Source organism: Zea mays, chromosome 5 (assembly GCF_902167145.1).
Source record: "Zea mays cultivar B73 chromosome 5, Zm-B73-REFERENCE-NAM-5.0, whole genome shotgun sequence".
NCBI classification, from domain to species: Eukaryota; Viridiplantae; Streptophyta; class Magnoliopsida; order Poales; family Poaceae; genus Zea; species Zea mays.
Genome location: NC_050100.1, coordinates 143,516,059 through 143,531,124, shown reverse-complemented (window position 1 = coordinate 143,531,124; position 15,066 = coordinate 143,516,059). Strand labels below are relative to the sequence as shown.

General features: G+C 47.1%; 1 non-coding gene across 1 annotated transcript; it reads right to left on the bottom strand.

The window, feature by feature from the left end:
- Positions 1-222: 222 nt before the first annotated feature.
- On the bottom strand, positions 223-288 carry LOC111589462 (small nucleolar RNA snoR53Y). The gene has a single exon (XR_004849880.1). It is a non-coding gene; the product is annotated as a small nucleolar RNA snoR53Y (small nucleolar RNA).
- Between the last annotated feature and the right edge of the window lie 14,778 nt (positions 289-15,066).

Sequence of the window (15,066 nt, the reverse complement as noted above, 5' to 3'; positions counted from 1 at the left end):
GCATCATGCTAAATGAGGTGACAGCAAATGAGTTGTGTTGGTGCCGCCCGATCGACTTGTACCTAAACTGAAGCACGACCCATGACGGGCCTTGTGCCGACCCGTCATGGTTACCATCGTGTCGTGTCGTGCCTCGTGCCGGCCCATATAGCCCGACCCATCTGCTCACCTTACTCCCAAACATAAAGTAGATGAATTTGGAAATTTTGATAGCATTTGTCTAATTCCATGTAAACTAGTCAAAGGACATCAGTATTAGCATGGTTAATGTATACCATCACTGGGAACCAGGAGAAGAAACCAAATAACCCTTTCATATAGTTTAAGACAGTTCAAATCCATGCTTTGGTGATGTATCTGAAACATAAACCTGCCAAACAACAAGAGCAATTTCAGCACCCATTACTTAGGGCATTTTACTATTTGAGATTATGAAAGAGGATTGTACAAAATTTTGTATGTATTGTGCCAACAGATCAGACTAAATTGAGATTGAGATGCAACACTTTCATGATTTCCCCTTCTTGTACTAGAGCAAATAGTTAGTACAAAAGAAATCCCTAATAGAGACAACATACCACTACAAGAGCTACAGGCATTTTCGGCGGCCAGACGCCGCCGAAAATAAGCCCTTTGCCGCCGAAAATAACCTATTTTCGGCGGCAAAGAGGTTATTTTCGGCGGCGTCTGGGCGCCAAAAAAACCGGCCGAAAATAAGGCTTTATTTTCGGCGGCCAGGACCTGGCCGCCGAAAACAGCTTATTTCCGGCGGCTGGCTCCCTGGCCGCCGAAAATAACAGATTATTTCCGGCGGCCACGTAGTCAGCCGCCAGAAATTAATACTGCCGAAAATAGTATCCCTATTTTCGGCGGCCAGGGAGGCCGCAGAAAATTACTATTTCAGAGCAAAAAAATTGAAAAAAATGCGAAAAATAACAGAATTTCATACAAAATTCATACAATAACAGAAATTCCGTACAATAACAGAAAATTCATACTTGAGTTCACAACATAAAACTTGAGTCCATACAAATATAAAGTCCACAAATAGTCCATACAAACATAAAATCCACAAATAGTTTATTACAACGCACAGTGCGACACAAAGCTAACTTAATCACATATCGGGGTCGTTGGAGTTGTGTCCACTACCTCCAGAAGTCAAGAACTGGTTGACGAAGTCGTGTGACGGGTTTGGATCCTAAAGAAAAAAGAAGACATTAATAACAGCATTGGTTACATGTATAATAACGACTATTCAAACAAATTGTTTCTCAAACTAACATCTCCTGCATAAGCTCCCTCCCCTGCATAAGCTCCTCCTGGTGCTGGTATGATCGGTGGTGGCGTGTTGTGGCCCATGACCCCGAATCCCTACAAAATCAAGTTTAGTAAAGATTTGAAATTAGGTTGATACAAACAACAAGTCTTAACTAAATTGAATAACCTGATATGGAGGTGGAGGTGGCGGAGCATGTAATCCCCACTGAGGCATCAGCGGCTGAAATTGAGGGAAAACAAATGGTTGCTGCTGTGCCTGCTGTAGAAACCAAGACTGTTGCAAATATAATATATTAGTTATAGAACCAATATCGAGCGTGTTGAGAATAAATAAGACACTCACGTTCATTGCTTGTTGCGCCTGTGCGTTGTAAGCAGCCATGTACTCTAATTGCTGTTGGAGAAATGCCATTTGTTGTTGCCGCAGCTCTTCACGAAACTTTTCTTGCTGCTCCCTCATAGCTTCCTCCATGCTAGATACAGAGCGGCGACTACGGCTGCTACTACCACAGCCCGCCTGCGACAAAGAGCCGCCACGAGAACGCAACTCCGTCGAATCGATAACACCGGTAAACATAGAATATCTTGAAAAACAAGAAAATTAGCTATTCGGTCGTAGTTCCAATATTATTGAAAACAATTCACAAGTTCATACCGTCCATGCGCCTTGCCTCCAAGTGAATGCACAACTTCAGCGTCGATGGTAGGCGCTCCTCGCCAATCGTAGTCTTCTCCATACTTCTTAACCATCTCTTGCCCGTATGTCTCCTGCAATACAATATGAAGGTTCAACACACATGTAATTTTAGCTACATGACAATAAAATATTAATCATAACAACAACTAACCATACGCTCAACGGCTGCTTGACTACACAACTCATCGGAGATTTCACTGTTTTTTCGCTCGATGCCCTCTCCTATAAACATCGATTGGGCTCGGGACAACTCCAGTTTGAGCCTCCTGCAAATATATGAGTTCAATCCTATTTCATTTCTGAGTAAAACAGAATACTACATACTCACCATTCGCTTAGCCAACCGAATGTGTCCATCAGCCCCATAGGTATGGTTGACTACGACCTCATCATCGTCCTCGTCCTGCTGATGGCGCTGCCTATGTCGATTTCTGTTTGACTTCTCAATCCACTCTGGCGAAGCCCATATCTCACACAGCCTTGTAAGCCTGCGGCCGGTGTTCCATCCATGGAAGAGTTACCTGCATATAAAGCGTTAGCTCAAAATTACATTCACATCTGAATGAGCTGTTAAATTAGATTTTTACCTCCATGTACTGGTCTACAGTCAAGTAGACATCTGAATATTGTCGAAAGTTGTTGATAGAATGACCTCGACGCTTCATGTACGCGTTCACAACCTGTAGACGAGCATTGGAAAATGCATCCCTGCACACCTTCTTCGCATTTTTCTCTAATACTCGGTCTGCATGCTCTTGAGCCTCAGGTTCCACACGATAGCGTCTCTGTCCAACATCGAAAATAAAATTAGTTCAAAAACAACTAATAAATGTTAGGTTGAAACATTTGCACAGCCATCTAAAGGGTGCACGATTAGGTCATCGTTATCACGGACACCTTCTTTGTGCCATCGCATGTTCATAGCGGTTTTTTAGATAGAAACATCTGTTTCACTCGAGGAGTTAGTGGCAAGTAGCGGAGCTGCTTATGTGCAACATCTGTCATCACCTTCTCACCCTCATCATTAACAACTTCCACAAATCTAGATTGTCCACATTTCAGACATTTTTTGTCTTCCGCATGCTCCTTCATGAAAAGCATACAATTATTTTTGCACACATCAATCTTCTCATAATCCATACCAAGACCTTTGATAATTGTCTTTGATTGGTACATGTCTTTAGGAAACTTATTGGGCTTTGGGAGCACATCTCCTAATAACTTTAAAATCTCATTGTAACAATTGTTCGAGAAAAAGTACTTGGACTTAATGGCCATGAGCCGAGTCACAAAAGCGAGTATACTCACATCTGTGTGTTCATGCAATGGCTCTTCAGAGTCTTTTAGTAGTTTAAAAAAATCTGGAAACCTCTGGTGTGGCAGGATCCTCGGAGCTTAGGTTAAATTCTGGACGTAGCGAATCTAGCATCTCATGCATCGCATCATCGCCAGCCCAATCATTGTTCTCCTCCTCTTCTACATTCCGGTTGGGTACTACCTCACCATGATGTTCCCACACCTCATATCCGGGCATAAATCCAAACTGACAAAAATCTAGGCTAACTCTTTCCTTATTAAGAAATATACTGTTTTCGTGACGCCTATAAGGGCATCTGACAGTGCCGGTTAAGGACAAGGCGAATATGTGGTCCACAAAATCTTTGGTCTTGGCTACCCACTCATCAGAATGACGTCCATTTCTACTCCAGCCATTGTACATCCATGCACGATCTTCAGCCATGCCTGAGACTGTTAAACTGAACCATATCGTGAAAACATTATTCAACTACGTTAATGGTTTCGGTCCTATATATATGTATATGCAAGAATAGGTTCTAAACCCACAGCAAGCTAGCAGGATCAAAAAAAATTCGGCAGCATGACCTCGCTGCCACTAAACAATATAAGAATGAACCACATATAACACATATATCACATATGTCTTTACTAAACCAAATATACCACATATACAATATGCCTCGAACTAAACAATAATACTAATCACACGCACTAATCAACAAACACATATACCACTAATACATTCCACATATACCACATATGCCTTCCTTAAACATATAACACATATACAAACACACTAATTAATAATATTAATCAAACGCACAAATCAACAAACACAATTACAAAAATATACTAATTTCGGCGGCAATTAAATAAAAGGCCGCCGAAAATACAAAATAAAATACGCAAAATAAATTACCTTAATGAAGGCGAGGTTGACGGGACGGGGCAGAGCGCGGCGTGGTCGACGGCGCGTCGGTGGCGTCGGCTGGCAAGGCGTCGGGCTTGGCGGCGGCACGTCGGGGGCACGAGCGGGCGGCGCTGCAAGCGCGTCGAACGGCGTGGTGGGCGACGGCCGGCGCTGCGGGGCGACGGCCGGCGCTGCGGGGGCTTGGGGCGGCGCGGCGGGCCGGGGGCGCCGCTGCGGTGGGGCGACGCGATGGGCGCGGCGCTGCGGGGGGCGCAGCGCGACGGGCCGGGGGCGGCGCGGCTCGGCGAGTGGCGGCGCGGTGGGGCGAGCGACGGCGACGCACGAGCGGCTAGGACGAGCGGCGGCGAGAAAATTCGACGGAGAGAGAAGAAACAGAACAGAGAAGAAGGAACCGGCTATTTTTAAATACCTAATTTTCGGCGGCCAGGACGTAGGCCGCCGAAAATAAGACTATTTTCGGCGGCCGTGTCAGAAGCCGCCGAAAATAACCTTATTTTCGGCGGCCTTCTCGTGCCGCCAAAATTCTTTGCTTATTTTCGGCGGCCTCCTCCTGGCCGCCGAAAATAACAATGGCCGCCGAAAATGATATACAGTGTTGTTGTGTACTACAATCACTAGCTCTAGTTCACTTAATTACACTAGAGAGCTAAGCAAAAGAGCAAACCCTGGCTGGTTGTACAGACAATGGGCGAGATCAAGCGGTAGGATCATCTTGTGCTGCACCGGACGCTACTCCATCTCCATGGTCCTTCTTCCTCTCTGGCTCTGCTGCCAGCCGCTGCCACCACCACCGTTCCACTTACTGCCACTATCGCCGCAGCCACGACCATCACCATTCTGCTTCCTCCCAGCCCTAGGAGACATGCGGCCCAGATCCACCTCCTGCTGTTACCTATTGTTGGATGATCCACCTCCATAGAAGTTATTGTTCCTATTGCCACTACCGCCATTCAGCTTCCTTCTAGTCCCAGATGATCTGCGGCCCGGATCCACCTCCTGCTGGTACCTATTGTTGGATGATCCACCTCCATAAGGGCTTGTTCGGTTATTTTCAATCCATATGGATTGGAGGGGATTGATATGGATTGAGAGGGATTTTGACTTGCTAGGGATTGAAACCCCCTCAATCCCCCTCAATCCATATGGATTGAGGTAGAACCGAACAAGCCCTAAAGGTTATTGTTCCTGTTGCCAATGCCACCATTCGAGTTCCTGCAACTGCCGCCGCCACCATTCAGATTCCTTCTAGTCCCAAATGGCATGTGGCCTAGATCCACTTCTTGCTGGTACCAATTGTTGGATGATCTATCACCATGGGAGTTATCGTTCCAGTTGCTTAGTGTGCATTGCGGCTGATCTAGAGGAGAGTTCCATCCAAAGTTGTTATTACTCCATTTGTTGGAATGTTGAGTTTGGTTGGTCTGTCCCTCCCAAGCAGTACCAGGTGTTAGGCTGATCGGTTCTCCCCATCCCATGGGTGCCACATTGGCAACCGGTTCTCCCCAACCTATGGGTGCCAGATTGGCATCCTGTTCTCCCCAACCTGTGGGTGTGAGATTGGCATCCTGTTCACCCCAACCTGTGGGTGTCGGAATGGCACCTAGTTCTCCGTGACCCATGGGTACCAGATCAGCAACCGGCTCACCACAACCCAGGTTGGCTACCAATTGTAGCTCAACTACCTTATCCACGTCAGGTACCTTATCCAGGTCAGCTACCAACTCTGGGTCGACTTCACATAGGTGGTCGACCTCATCGATGTACATATCAGGATCTAGCAAAGGATCCTCGAAAGGTTCCCCATGATATTTTGCCCCGAACCTCTCCTTTGCGGCCTCGAAATTCTCCAATGCTCCTGAATCGTCCCAGTCCATGACGTTTTTGTATAATTCAATAGTTTGCTTCTTTTTGCAGAACCTCTTCCAAGGGATGTCGTAAGCGTTGCAGCAGAATTTTCTTTCCCATAATGGGACTGGGCAGTAATTGTCTCCTGCGCATATGGGGAAAATGGGTATCAGAATTCTTGGTACCAACATGACAATGTAGAAAGACAAGAGATTTCCCTGATGTACTGCATTCAACGATCTAGAGGAACATAAATAGAATTGTCTTATAGCTAGATTGATTAATATTGTAAAATTTTAAAATAGTTCCCAGAGATAAAAAAAATTGTTGCATCTTCAAAATAATATGCACTATGCAGAGTTGTAGACTGGCCTATGGCTGAATAGATATTTTGAATCCCCACGACACAACACTGCTAACTCACAATTGTAGTGCCCTCCCAATTCCTACTCCACCCCTCTCCACCCAAAAAGAAATAGCTATACCAAATAGATGTGATAATCATGCAAAGATAGCATCTCTGACATCTCATGGTGCAGTTAGGGTGGATTACGATTCAAATGCTTCTTCACAAAATGGTAGGACCCTAAATAAATTTTAGTTTAAAAATGAATAGAAATAGGACTCGATCTTAACTCGATCTGATCCTTAAATTTTATAGTGTAAAATTTAGAGCTCATTGTCATCCATAGATGCAGTGGAAAGAACGGTCCATATACATGAGGAAGGCAAATTCAATCGGACGCGAGTGAAAGAACCCTATCGTGGGTAGCGGCAGCGTGGCTAGGGATTGGCGTGGGAGAAGACGAACGAGACCGACATGCTGCCAGAACGTTCAGGTGGCTGCGCGCCAATCCTGTATAATTACGAGAGGGATCGGATGAAATGCTGTAGCATTGAATATATAGCCATCCAAAAGCAGTCATCCCGGGCTTTTGCCTATAGAGGGAACTGTTGGGGGCCTTCCTCTTCTGAAGATCCTAAAAAACGTGACTAATATGTTTTTCAGTATAACATAGACTGATGCACGAGGTTTTGGCTTTGAGATGAAGGTATGCGTGATATAGAGATACAACCCGGAAGCAGGATGAACGGACGCCGAAGCTGTGGCTGAAGGAGCCTCGTCTTAGCATAATGACAAAGGTAGAAGATGGAACCGACCTAAAGGGAAAAAAACTACTTAGTCCTTGATAGCTCGTCTTATGACTAGCAGCCAATGTAAGGGACATGAATGTAATTTTCTCCGGGCTGCGTCTCATGCCTATAAATAGATAAACAGTAAAAGCGTACTGTTCACGCTGGATGGTAATCGCTCTAGCGTCACTCTCACATTTTCACCTTCTGCTAAGACGAAGGTATTAATGTAATATAAATATCATTGATGTTTGTTCATGTTTATAGAATGAGAAAATAAATAATCTAACAATTTGTAATGATTATTCATATTCTTTTGTGTTTTGTGTGTCTTTATTTACATTCGTTCATTAAAATGATGAAGGTACGCTCTTCATGACCTTCGTCTGAGGATCATTATATCCCAAGCGAGATACTGCTTCGAAGGACGAAGGTCTCTAATCGTTAACAATTATGTTGCTTTGTTCTTGATATATAGTATTCGAGAAAAAAAACCAACAAGATCCTTCTGGCTGGATTTCTTGTGTATTCATTGGTTATTTTCTTCCTTCATCTGTTCGTTAATTTAATGTCCAGATGCAGAAAGTCGTGGATGCTTTATGGTAGGCTAGAGGTTTTGCCTAAACTGTCTTGATACAGAAGGGCTTTGACACAGTTTGAGTGCGCTATTTCTCGATACACAAGCAGTCAGACGGCTGGCATGTGTAACTGATTCTTGCCTGCGATAAATTATAGTACTTGCTTCGGTTGGAACTGAGGATTTAGAACTCATTTTTCCTATAATGATTTTGTAATTGAAATAAGGAATCATAGTCACAAAAATAGTGAAGGGACTACCTGTCGTCAATACTCAATTTTGGAGAACTAAAATATTGGTAGGATGTTTGGAATTAAAGCAAATGGTTTTCCGTTTTCTGTGATTTCTTTTGAATCAGGCAACTACGTATTTGTTTGTTTAATTTGTGATATTTCCGAAAGAAAATAGTTAGGTAAAAAGGTGGAGAACGAAATTCCAAAGAAGAAGTTTTTGTAAATATATGGAAAAGAATATTTTTTCATGTACAGATTACTTAAGGTCCATCAGTGGTGGAAGTCTTTGTGCCACTACAGTTCCTCTAAAAAGCAGCTGTATTGTTTACCTTTTTTTCTAAAGACTGCGACAACATCAGAGTGTGTTGTCACATAAATCTGTCTGATAGTCAATTAGCGACAAACCTGTGAGAACGCGCGGGATCTTATGGTTGTCACGATGGTCTTTTCAAGATATGGGTCCAATTTTAGCATACCTCAGCGTGATAGTGGGTGTGCGATTGACTGAATCAACTAGCCAGAAAAGATGCAGTAATGTGTCGATCGTCTTGCAAATAACATGTTCATAGTCACCGAGTCAGAGTAAACTTAATAAGGTCGATTGTTATGAGTTGATAGATCTATATCGTTCGGTATAAAACCTCTTTTATACATGTTCATAGGAATAAATCTATACTAATCTGACTTTCACCGCATAACCAAAACATCCCAGATTCAAAGGACACTACCGGAATCTGGCTCTTTGCCAAGTATTTTTTGTCGGGCACTCGGCAAAGTGCTGATCTCGGTAACGACCGCGTTTACCGAGAGCAGGACTCTCGGCACAGAAATACACTTGGCAAAGAAATCTTTACTGAGTGCCAAACACTTAGCGAATGGCAGCGCTCGGCAAAGGGCCGTCAGCAGCCGTCTAAAGTCGACAGAGCATGTCTATGAGTACTTAGTTTGTCAAAGAGATCCGTCTATGAACTCAACTTAGCGTATTTTAACTTGCGAATACTTACAGGGCTAAACAGATCAGTCTATGAGTACCGAGTTGAGACAAGTAGCCAACGACTTTGCTTATAGGGTCAAGAAATAATCTGGATATGACGTCAATGGATACCGTTTTCGCACAACAAACTACGACCAAAGTCGGCCCAATCGAAAAACAACGTGTTATGGAGTCTTTACGCCTGGTCTTGACGAGGTCGATTATTTTGGAAGAATCGAAGAAATATATGAACTCAATTTTCATCGTTCCAAACCTCTTACTCCAGTGATATTCAAATGTCTGGTTTGACCCTCAAGTGACAAGACAGACACATTCTAATCTTGGTATAGTCGAAATTCGACAATATTCCACCTTACCAGGAGACGATGTCTATATCGTGGCTCAACAGGCCACACAAGAGTATTATCTCCCATATGCGTGCCAAACGAAATAACATCTTAAGGGTTGGGATGTTGTGTATAAGGTATCGCCGCATGGTAGATTACCTGTTCCTAACGATGAAGATTATAACTTAGACCCGGACACATATGATGGAGAGTTCTTCCAAGAAGATGGACTAGAAGGACGATTTTAGATAGACTTAACCGAAGCTATCAGAATGGAAGTAGATATTGAAATGGTTGTTGATGAGCAGGATGAGGTGCAAAATAAGAATGACTTAGTAATACTTGAAGGCAATGACATTAATGACGAACTTGCGCCTTCAGATGGTGTTGACTATAAACTGGTTGATAGTGATGATGAGAGTTATGATCCGGCTAACGCCGACACATATGAAGATTATTTTTAATCGATGTAATGCTATGGTTTTTTTTTATTTCACACCTGTTTCTAAATACATCTTTTTATATGTGTTTATTTGTTTACTCTTAATTGCAGGTTGTTGGACAAATATGGTGGGCGGTTGGCTGAGGAGGCGGAGGGGGAGGAGGAGCAGGACAACGGAGGAGGCACAACAAGACGACAACATCTAGCAGCAGGCGGCGCAGCAGGACGACGACGATGCTTAGTAGGACGCCTCAGGTTCGAGGAACGTCTACCTGCAAAGTCCCGTGAGTCTCCCTCAGTGTCCCATACTTCGGGACAGGCGGCCGTTGATTCGGCCAGTTGGGGAGAGACATGTAACTTTATGTTCTACATGCTTGTTCATATTATGTGTTCAAAATCATAATATAAACTAATACTTTTTATGTATCACTAGGACAGGTCTTGGATGGTTGTGGAGAATGCTGGGGGCCATGGTCGCAACCCCAATGGCATCCTTGGCCTGCTGTGTAGGGCACACTTTCTTGGACTGGTTGAGTACGGCAGAGTGACGGGCCCACCCTACACCTTTGACCACTACGCCATCGCCCTCGATGCAGTAGACCGGGACGACAGGGAATTCAACAACAAGGCGGAGCGGGTGAAGCAAGAGTTGTGGGTAAGTCTTACTATAATGTAAAATATGTTGCATTCGTTGCACATTCTTGAAATAATGTATGGACACATCGTCTTTGTATACATGATTTCTTCAGATGCGAGGCTAGGGCGGATGTGGTGGCCACCACGAGCTATAAGAAGCTCGTCGTGGACATGCACTACGAGGAACGAATCCAGACCATCGTCAGCTACCACGGCTCTCTCCTTGGGGAGAAGGTGACCAAGCAGCAAGTCCGAACCATGTCGTTGACCAGGGACCAGTACATGCAGGTAAATACAACACTTTAATATACAACACTTTAATTTTTCCTTAATTTTATCTTCTGATATGCAGTGTACTTGTTTACTTTGTAGATGGTTCCATATTGGTGCGCCGCACATCCTCTGTGCTAGGAGCAGATGGTGGATAGGTAGTGCTCGCTTGAGTGGGACGAGGCGCACAACGCTAGCTAGGAACGACGTCTAATGATGCAAGGTCCCTCCCACCACCAAGGCAGCCGCAGCCTAGGCCAATATGCAGAAGCATGGGTACGCCCTCTTTTTTATTTAGGTATATAACACTAGATTAGATATTATTTCTAACTATCTCGTTGGTTTTTTGCAGTCGGCGTCACATGGTGGCCAGCCTTGCTCCATCTTCTCGGCCTATGCTATGGCCCATAAGGGCAAGGCAACGTCTGATGTCACCTGCAACCCGGATGATGGGCCCGAGGCGTACAACAACCCCACCGTCTATAGCCACCTTCATGACTACACTGCCATGGCACAGGAGGTCCATGGCCCAGAATACAATCCAAGGACCGAGCAGATCGACCCCGACGTCCTCATGAGAGTCGGAGGAGGCAAGAGACATGGGCGGTACTAGATTGCCGACGGGGAAATCGACTCGTCGTCCACTCCTACTCTGTCTCAGGTGCGAGGAAGGAGCCCGAGCTCGAGTCCAGCCATACGACCTCAGCAGGACAACTCACATCATCGCATACAGCAACTCGAGGTTAGTGCTTCTATAACTCGTCATTCCATGAGTTATATAACCTTCTCTTTGAGTTACTATAACATTGGCTTGGAATATTACGGACCCAACTAGAAATAGAGAGGAGGGAACGACAGGAGATGGAGGCGAGGATGATGGTGAAGCGGGAGGCCCGCCTGGTAGATTAGCAGAGGATGGCAAAGATGTTCTAGTACATGCAGAGCCTTGGCGCCGCACAGGGTTTTGCTCCACCACCTCCATTGTTCTCTATAGTTGACCTTGTTCTGTTCCATACTCCTGTGAGTATCAAAATTCTAGTTAGATGTTGGTAATGCATCTGCTATAACACATGCAATCTCTTCTCTGTGCAGGGACAATCTGGGGCGACATTCAACAACCCTCATGGATCGCCTAGCCCATCGCCGCACTAGTCCAACCGTCCACCTCGATGAGATATTATCTTTCTTAGTGTTGTTAGATGTTGGTAATGCTTTGTGAGATACTTGAGACTTATGTTCTTGAGTTTTGGATACTTATGTTTGTGTCCAAACATGTTGGTAATGTTGTGAGAACTTGTTTGATTTATGGTGTTTGTGAGATATGTGATTATGTGATATCTGTGATGATTATGTGATTTCTGTGATATATATGTGATATCTTTTGTTTGTTTGGATGGAATAGAAAAAACAAATAAAAAGGTGTATACTGGTCACTTTGCCGAGTGTAACACTCGGCAAAGAGGTGCTTTGTCGAGTGTCAGAGCCATAGCACTCGGCGGGGAAGGAACACCTGGGTACCGATAAAGCTTCTGTGCCGAGTGCTGTGGCCCTGCCACTCGACAAAGAAGCAAGCTTTGCCGAATGCCTCCCAGAGCACTCGACAAAGAAACTGACAAAGGGCCCCGCTGGTGGACCCTTTGCTGAGTACACTCGGCAAAGGCTCCGTCTCCGTTACCAGTCACCGTGACGACGACTTTTCTTTGCCGAGTACCAAATGACACTTGGCAAAGTCTTTGCCGAGTGCTCGATAAAAAGTACTCGGCAAAGAAGCCGTTGCCGATGTACTGTTCGCCGAGCCCTCTTTGCGGAGTGTCACACTGAGCAAACACTTTGCCAAGTGTTTTCTAGGCTTTGCCGAGTGCTTCAGGCACTCGGCAAAGCGCCAAATTCCGGTAGTGGAAGGCCAAAAACATATAAATGAACACCTAAAACCAAAAACATATAAATGAACATCCAAATACATGCGATAATTCAAGCTTCCATAATATTTTCATCTAACTTATTAAAAGAGTCATTACATTACAAGATCGTCCACACTTCTCAATTAGGTCGAACTATGCAGATATGAAGCAAACTTTAAATAAAGAGGTCGACGAGAACATAACTTCCTCTATTGAGCATAATAGAACATGATGTATAAACTATAACATAACATACCGTCATATTTAGCATGTTGTCGGCGTTTCGACCCCGGGGGGTCCCTGGACCGACGAGTAAATTGTCGCCGCGTGCCCCAGCCCAGATGGGTCAGCGCGAGACGGAGCACGAAGGGGGGAAACTAGAGGGAGACAGGCGTAAAGGGGAAACCCGCGGCCTTCGTGTTGTCCCGCGCCCAGGTCGGGTGCGCTTGCATTAGGGGGTTACAAGCGTCCGCGTGGGAGGGGGCGAGAGGCCTGCACGCGCCGTCCCGTCCTCTTCGCGCGGCCAACCTCCCCGTAAGAGAGACCTGGACCTTCCTTTTATAGGCGTAAGGGGAGGGTCCAGGTGTACAATGGGGAGTGTAGCAATGTGCTAACGTGTCTAGCAGAGAGGAGCTAGCGCCCTAAGTACATGCCGCCGTGGCAGCCAGAGAGGTTTTGGCACCCTGTTCATGTGATGTCGTGGACATTGGAGGAGCGCTGGAGCCTTGCGGAAGGACAGCTGTCGGGGCTGTCTAGTCCTTGCTGACGTCTCCTTGCTTCCGTAAGGGGCTGAGAGCCGTCGTCGTCATGGAGCACGCGGGGCACCATCATTACTTGTTTACCGGGGCGAGCCAGATGGGACGCCGGTCTTGTTCCCCGTAGCCTGAGCTAGCTAGGGGTAGGGTAATGATGGCCCCCCTATGACGTGGTCGGTCCGAGCCCTGGGTCGGGCGAGGCGGAGGCTCCTCCGAGGTCGAGGTCGAGTCTGTCTTCCGAGGTCGAGGTCGAGTCCGAGCCTCGGGTCGGGCGAGGCGGAGACCGTCGGCTAAGGCCAGGGCTGAGTTCGAGCCCTGGGGTCGGGTGAGGCAGAGTTCGTCGTCTTCCGGAGCTGAGGCCGAGTCCGAGCCCTGGGGTTGGGCGAGGCGGAGTTCGTCGTCTTCCGGAGCCGAGGCCGAGTCCGAGCCCTGGGGTTGGGCGAGGTGGAGTTCGTCGTCTTCCGGAGCCGAGGCCGAGTCCGAGCCCTGGGTCGGGCGAGGCGGAGTTCGTCGTCTTCCGGAGCCGAGGCTGAGTCCGAGCTTTGGGGTCGGGCGAAGCAGAGTTCATCGTCCGAGGCCGAGACGGGGGCCGAGCCCTGGGGTCGGGCGAGGCAGAGCTTCCTATGGCGCCCGAGGCCGGACTTGGCTGCTGTCAGCCTCACTCTGTCGAGTGGCACAACAGTCGAAGCGACGCAGGCGGTGCTGTCTTCTTGTCAGGTCGGTCAGTGGAGCGGCGAAGTGACTGCGGTCACTTCGGCTGTGTCCACTGAAGAGCGCGCGTCAGGATAAGGTGTCAAGCGGTCCTTGCATTAAATGCTTCTGTGATACGGTCAGTCGGTGTGGCGATCCGGCCAAGGTTGCTTCTTGGCGAAGACTGGGCCTCGGGTGAGTCGAAGGTGTGTCTGCTGCTTGAGGGGGCCCTCGGGCGAGACGTGAATCCTCCAGGGTCGGATGCCCTTGCCCGAGGCTGGGCTCGGGCGAGGCGAGGTCGTGTCCCTTGAGTGGACCGAGCCTTGACTTAATCGCACCCATCAGGCCTTCGCAGCTTTGTGCTGATGGGGGTTACCAGCTGAGATTAGGAGTCTTGGGGGTACCCCTAATTATGGTCCCCGACAGTAGCCCCCAAGCCTCGAAGGGAGTGTTAATACTCGCTTGGAGGCTTTTGTCGCACTTTTTTTTGCAAGGGGACCGACCTTTCTCGGTTGCATTTTGTTCCGGTGGGTGCGCGCGAGCGCACCCGCCGGGTGTAGCCCCCTAGGCCTCGGAGGAGTGGTTTGACTCCTTCGAGGTCTTAATGTGTTTCGTGATGCTTCGGCCGGTCTGGTTGTTCCCTCATGCGAACTGGCCGTAGCCCGAGTGCTTAGTCGAGTCCCAAGTTCTCGGGCTGGTATGTTGACGTTGTCAACGGTTTGGCCAGAGCCGGGTTTGCGAGAGCAGCCCCTGAGCCTCCGCACAGAGCGAGAGGACGGTCAAGGACAGACTCGACTTTTTTACATACGCCCCTGCGTCGCCTTTCCGCAAGGAGTAGGGGGGGGGGAAAGCGCCATGTTGCCCTCGAAGGGCGCCGAACATGGTGTCTCCAGTGAGTTGCTAACGGGTAATCCGAGTGGACGCCTGTGCCCCATTCGTTAGGGGTCGGCTAGTGGCCCGGAGGCGCGCTCCAAAAGTACCTGCGGGTGATTTGCTGGACCCGGTCCCCTTTTGATGGGGTCTGAGGGCTCGATGCCTCCCTCTGGTGGGATTCC